Source organism: Eulemur rufifrons, chromosome 7, assembly GCF_041146395.1.
Source record: "Eulemur rufifrons isolate Redbay chromosome 7, OSU_ERuf_1, whole genome shotgun sequence".
Classification (NCBI taxonomy): Eukaryota; Metazoa; Chordata; class Mammalia; order Primates; family Lemuridae; genus Eulemur; species Eulemur rufifrons.
Window position 1 is genome coordinate 204,611,789 of NC_090989.1, and position 7,127 is coordinate 204,618,915.

General features: G+C 36.6%; 1 pseudogene; it reads left to right on the top strand.

Annotated features, from left to right (window-relative positions):
* Window positions 1-1,038: 1,038 nt before the first annotated feature.
* Window positions 1,039-1,503, top strand: LOC138387151 (small ribosomal subunit protein uS15-like; annotated as a pseudogene).
* Window positions 1,504-7,127: the final 5,624 nt, after the last annotated feature.

Below are 7,127 nucleotides of genomic sequence, written 5' to 3' on the forward strand. Positions count from 1 at the left end.
AATGATCCTCCTCTAATCCTGTTTCCATCAGTGGACCACCCACCCAGTCACTGAGCTACCATCATCCTTACGCCCTCGAACCCGTGCACAACCAGAGACTCAGTTACCAAATTAAACACTAAACCTCTGATAATTCTAATATTAGTGGGGAGGAATAGAAGGGTGGGTATTATGAGACCTGTTCTTTTCTTTGGAAAAAATGTCCTGGAAAACAATATCTAACAATAGAAATATCTAATAATAGAAACTTTATTAATACTTCTTATCCCAACAGGAAGAGAAGATTTCCAGTACACATTTAATGGGATGAAACCAACAGAAATTCTTTTCCGGTCATTTGCTATTATCTTCAATAGCCAAAACAAGGGAGGCTTTAATGTGGCCATGTTTAGGATGTGAAAAAAGGAACATATTGTCCTAAAAATAAGTCCGGTTGGGGGGAGCCCATATTTTGTGAATTTGCTACAGGTGCATATGTTTCCCCCTTCAGTGTAGACTAAGGAAATCACTATGTGTAATTGTTTTTAAAATGGTGGCTATTCTCTGCGTTGTATCCACAGAGCATTTTATAGTATTAAAAAAAAAAAAAAGTGACCCATTTGTAAACGCCCCTTAAAAATCCAGTCAAGAGAGAAGACAATTCTACTGTTTGTTGACTGTCGTCTAGGTCAGTTGAAGGTAAGTCTCCAAGGCATAATGGACATCCTGGGAGGTAGGCAGTGGAGGGAGGCCTCCTAGTCAGACAGACTCCACGTTTTCTGTCACTGGATACCAAGGGTGATGTGACAGGCTCCATCTTGCTTGTAAGTCTGGTTTGGTGTGGAATTGAGTGGTGCAAAAACCCGTGGAGGAAAGACTTTCCTCATTAGAATCTGTGAATTAACAGTTGAACTAATTGGACGTCTAATTCAACTAGTTAAACACCTAACCAACAAACTCCTAAACTTCCACTGCAAACCCTGATAATCTCTGCAGAGAGAGATTTACATGAGCACAAAAAGCTCCATGAACTGCTTTTGCTGCCTGACTGCTGCCATCATGGGGCGCATGCGTGCTCGCGGGCAGGGCCTGTCCCAGTTGGCTTTGCCCTATCGCCACAGCGTCCCCACTTGGCTGAAGTTGACATCTGGTGACGTGAAGGAGCAGATTTACAAACTGGCCAAGAAGGGCCTGACTCCTTCACATACCGATGTGATCGTGAGAGACTCACATGGCATTGCACAAGTACATTTTGTGACAGGCAATACAATCTTGAGAATCCTTAAGTCTAAAGCACTTCCTCCTGATCTTCCTGAGGATCTACCGTTTAATTAAGAAGGCAGTTGCTGTTCAAGAGCATCTGGAGAGAAATAGGAACGATGAGGATGCTAAATTTGGTCTGATTCTGATAGAGCCGAATTCATCGATTGGTTCGATATTACAAGACCAAGCAAGTTCTTCCTCCCAATTGGAAGTATGAGTCATCCACAGCCTCTGTCCTGGTTGCATAAATTTGTCTATGAACTCAAGTAATAAAATCATTGTTTAACAACAACAACACAAAACCAAAAACAAACAAAAACCAAATAAAATAAAATGAAATAAAAAATCCAAAAAAGCTCCATGATGAGGTTTCAGATATATCAGGATGCATAAGGGAGCTACTCCAGAATAAGGTTAAAAGGTGTTGTAGGCACATCGAAATGTTCAGGAGATCTTTACTTCTAGCTCTCACATGAAGTGGAGCCCTTAAGTCCTAAAACTCTATATAATCTATTATAGTTCATACTGTGGTTGAATAAAAAGTTCTAATTTTCCAAAAGCAAATTATCTTGACAATTCAGGGTTCCCTCTCTCACTGCAACAATATTAGTTTGCAGTAATATAACAAAAGGGCCAGTGAAGGTTGGTTTAATCTACAATGAGATAATCATGCAGAGTTTAATTAAATCAGCATGGAATGCGGAGCCAGAGGAACTTCAGGGGTTGACTTTCCTGCAGAAATAGCTGTGTGACTTAAACATTCTGAACCCCAGTGTTCCTTACCTGTAAAGTGGAACAAATTGTGGAAGTTAGGCTTAATATTATGATGCTCATAAGGTGCTTATGATAGATTCCTGTGCTTTCTATGTGCAGAGGTGCTACTATTAATCTCTTTATCCCTGGAAGAGTCGAGAACAGTCATGAACTGAGTTGTTTGTGGAGTGTTTGATCCCGGTGGTGGCACTGAGGCATTATATTCCAAGTGCTCACTTGCCATTTTCTTCCACTAGACTGTGAACACTGTAAGGGGTGGCAGGGCCTTATTGGTCTGTGATATCTAGTAGGCTCCTGACGCATGTTTTTAAACAATGATATGGAATGAACTTAACTTCAGACATGCTGAAAAATTTTTAGGAAATAATTTGAAGAGCTATAGATGGCACACTGATTTTTTTTTTTTATTTCCTCCCTTCTTTGACTAAAAAGGAAGGTATGCATTATCTGTGGACATTCGACTGGAGGAGGATTTTACTAAAGTGATTAATTAGAAATACAATATTAAATGTCAAACGCTACAAATTAGCATGAATATAAGACCTGTGTTTTGGGGAGAATTCTTAGGCTTTTTTTCTCACAATTTTTCATTAAAAGTATTTTAACAATTTGCCATAAGAATATTTTAGGTTTAATCAACTCATTGTGCTAAATTTTTTTTTTCCTTAGAGTCAAATGGTTTTGTTGATAAAATTCACTAATTTCATATCACATCTACAATATGATATTGTTGAGTGTGATTTTTTTTTTTCTTTCTGGCCTAAATTGGAACCTTATGAGCATTTAACCTAGAAACATATGCCAATGTGATTTATATGTAGAAATCTCTTTTTATATTATTAACAAAATCACTATTGTGTTCTAGTCTTTGTTCTCTGGGAATAAATCTTAGTAAATCACTTCCTGTCATTCAGATACCTCAGAGCTCAAACTGCCTGAAGCTTAAGAAGAGATTCATCAGAAAATACAATTAAAAAAAAAAACACTGACCCAAAAAGGGTTACGATGACAGGAAAAATGTTTCCTGTTTTTCCTTAAAGGATGGGGGAGGGGGCAAAAAGGAAAGGAGAAAATTTTAGAATCTGGTTTTTCTATGTCTGAAAAAAGACAGTTCAGATTAATTACTACTGCCTTAAAATAAGAAACAGGGAAAAATGTTTTCCATGGAGAGAGTCACTTTACCCAGCCGTAAACATTTGGTACTCATCTGCAGGCTTCAGGCCTAAAGAGTAATGCAGGCAGATTTGAAAAAACTCAGGCCAAGAATACTTTTAAGAATGAAAATAGAACCTATTGTGCTCACACAGTTCCTTTTCAGACGTATCAGCACTCTCTGTATCTTGAGTCTATCACTTTAACAACCCTGGAACGTCCAAGAAGGTTTAGTGAGTATATAACCATATACTATTGTTTTTCCCCTCTGGATAGAACATATTTTACTGATTTAGTTTACAAAGAGAATTCAGGTCTTCCCTATCTTGTTTGACTCACCTATAACTTAGGGATCATAAATACATTTCCATCTCCTAGTGAACATACTCTCATATTATATTTCAAAGATTTGCTGTCCAGATGTGATAGGTTTTTTTTTTTTTCCATTTTTAAAATTGCTTCAGAGCAAGGACCTCTTGATGGAATATAGTATGTTATTCACAAAATGCCAGGTCAGTAAAGGATGTCTTTTGTTAGGACAGACAAGATGTAGTGGAGCTTCTTTTCTTTTCCTGTGTGATCCTGGACTTCTAGTATGGAAGACATGATAGAGAAGAGGCTGATGGTTTGGAGGATGTCAGATTGATTCAGATACATTATTTTTCAATTCCCAAACACTCTGGTTTTATAAGCTTGTTGCTACCTGTGAGTCCTAATTCTTGAGAGGCAGCATACAAAAGCAGGCAGGGCTCCATTCCAGGTGATCAACGCTGTTCCTGCTCAGAGCCCTCGGCGTGCTGATCCGCCAGCGAGGTGCAGTCAAGATCTGTGAGAATTTCCTTTGAATGAAATTCACAGTGGCTTGATCCAGGCTATGAATTAGATGATGCTGGCTTTTTTTTTTTTTCCCTATGAAAACTGACCCTTGCTTTATATCAGTTAGAAAAAAAAATACAGTTTTGGAAAAGGGAAACACTTTAAATTAAAGGGGAAGCAGATGGTCTGGGAAGCCATGTAGTCCCATGAATTAATTTCCTAATAAAGGAGGAATTAATAGCCCCAGAGATCATGAGTACAATAGGACCTTTTATAGGGCTTCTGCTTCTTTTTCCCTTATCCTCATAATTTGCTTTCCAGAACTTAAATAAAGGTAATCTCAATGGTTCTTGGGCTTGAATCTTTCCTTTCAAATACTTCAATGTATATAGGGAAAAGAGATTGTTTAGATCTTGGACATTCTATACAAGACCCCTCCAAAGCACTGAACTATGTATTAATTTCAATATGTAATGGAAAAAAATAGGGTTCAAGATCAGAAGATTTGATGCCTAAGTATTGGCCATTTACTTACTGAATGGTTTTGTGCCAGTTACTTAAACTTTCTGCATCTCAGTTTTATTATTTGTAGAACAGGAATAATAATGCCTGTCTCACAAGTTGCTGTGAGGATTGAATGAGATAATATTACATGGAAGCATATGAAATTGCCAATATTCAACTGTTTTTGACCTTCACAAACAACTATTTTAAAAGAGGAAAACTCACATAAACGATGATTTATAAATTGTAAAGATGATGTAAACTTTATTTAAAATAAAGTGAAAAGGTACCTTGTCTTCTCATGTGCTCAGGGAGAGGTAGAACTTCCCTAACAACCAGAGAAAAAATGTACAGGAAGGTGTATGCAGAATTTAAGGAGAAACAACAAGGCAGATAATAATATTAAGTGAGGAAATAGATTTTTATTCTTTGGACAATCCTTTTCTAAAAGTTAATATGGGATAGTGATTAGGTTGATCCATTTAATGAGCTGTATATATATGTGAAATAGTCACACCATTCTATATTAATAGCACAGAAAATCCTTTTCAAAGGACAAAATGTGTCCTATTCAAACCCCTTAATCAAAATCCTTCAATTTAAAGTGGTTTATAAGGTCATCTGAAATCTGGATAATCTTACACATTGCATAAAGGAAAAGTAACTTGATGTTAGAGGTTATCAGGAATAGATAATTCATATATTTATTTTAAGAAAATGGAAAAGAAAAATATAGCACCAGCAAAATTTTTTTGAGGTGATTAGAGCTTAAGGTGCAGTAAGTGTCAGGAAATGAACTGGCCGGCTATGGTGGGTATCACACTTCTTATCCACGTGAGATATGTTAATACATAAAGCTTGTTTCTGCTTTCCATCTCTCAGACCAATGTTCTGCAGCCAGAGTTAATAGCTTAGGCTTAAATCCTTTAATAAAGATTTTGATGGTCAAAAGTGGAAGATTTAAAACAGTGCTAATTCTCTACATTAAGAGAAAGAGATCAATAAGCTAAGAGCTAGTATTTTCCAAAGATGTGGGAATCCTGTAATCATGTGGTTTTGTGTAATAATCAGATGAAGAGTTCACAGAGACATTCTCATACATGAGTTTTTGTCTTGGGTTTGACAATGACCAGGGATAGGGAACTTGTGGCCTCAAGGCCATATGTGGCCCTCTAGGTCCTTCAGTACGGCCTTTTGACTGAATCCAAAATTTACAGAACGAATCCTTTTATTTTTATTAATACATTTTTGTTTGTCTTTTATATTATTTTTTAAATGAATGTATTTAAAATACCAAATAATAAAATAAGTTTCAACAAAATAATCCTCCCAGATGGACAAGCACAATTGGAGCATTAGTAAGCAATAAGGGATAAATTGATGGCTGCCACACTTATAATTTAGTTCTAACTTCCCCTGACTGACTGGCACCACAGGAGGCTGGTTGGCAAGAGTTTATGGGGTTATGAGTTATGAGTATGCCAGTCTGTTATCAACTTTTGACAACAGTGCACTGTGTTTCTGTTTGAAGTGGAATTTGTGAACAGTTGCACAGCTCGACAGTGTTTTTTAATTCTGTCTGCTTAACAGCCCATCATGTCAAAGAAGACCAAGAGAATGCTGAAGGAAGAAAATAGATTTTTAAATGAGGATTGCGAATTGCAATATTATCTTGTTTCTGTTAAAGATAAGATTATTTGCTTGCTTTGTGATACTGCAATATCAACATTAAAGGAAGTCAATTCCCATCAGCATTATAACATTCATAAAGACCACAGATACTTTAAATTAGTGGTAAAGGCATGAAAGTTTGCATTGCAGAAATAAAAAGATGAAAGGCAAAAAGCAAAGACAATTCTTTCAAGCAGCAATAAGACCTGGCAATAATGCCACTGAAGCAACTTATAAAGTGGCTTATATACTCCAGGAAAATAAGGGAAGCCATTCGGTGATGTAGAAATTGTGAAAGAATGCATTGTTGAAGTTGTAGGATGCTTAGACCCCAGTAATGTTTCAAAGTACAAACAACTGCCTCTTTCAAAGAGAACAACTGATCGACAGCATGAATTAGCCTTGAACTTAACAGAACAACTTCATGCAATATTATAAAAGGATAATACATATTATTCGATCACTTTGGATGAATCAATTGCTGACTTGGTGCAGGTTTCATACTTCATTCAGGTGATAACAGAAGATTTTCTTTGCTGTGAAGTTACTTGCTTTGGGCACTCTTGCAAACAGAACACGGGGAATAGATGTCTTCAACAACTTTCAAGATAAATGTCAGGAAGTTGGACTGAATTTGGTAAATTTAGTGAGTGTATGTACTGATGGTGCACCTTCCAAGACAGGAAAACATGAAGGGTTTATTGAACAGATTAAAAAATGTACTAACAGATCCAGATGCTCTCATTTCTTTTCATTGTATCTTGTATCAGCAAAATCTCTGTGCAAAAGCTACTATTTTAAGTGACACTTTGCAACAAGTTATAAGTATTGTTAACTATATTGGTGCAAATGCAACACAACATCATTAGTTTCATAACATGCTAAAGTTGAACTATGAGGTATTCAGTGTGGGTTTGCTGTATCATTCTAAAGTGCGTTGGTTAACACAGGGACAGGTGTTAGACAAA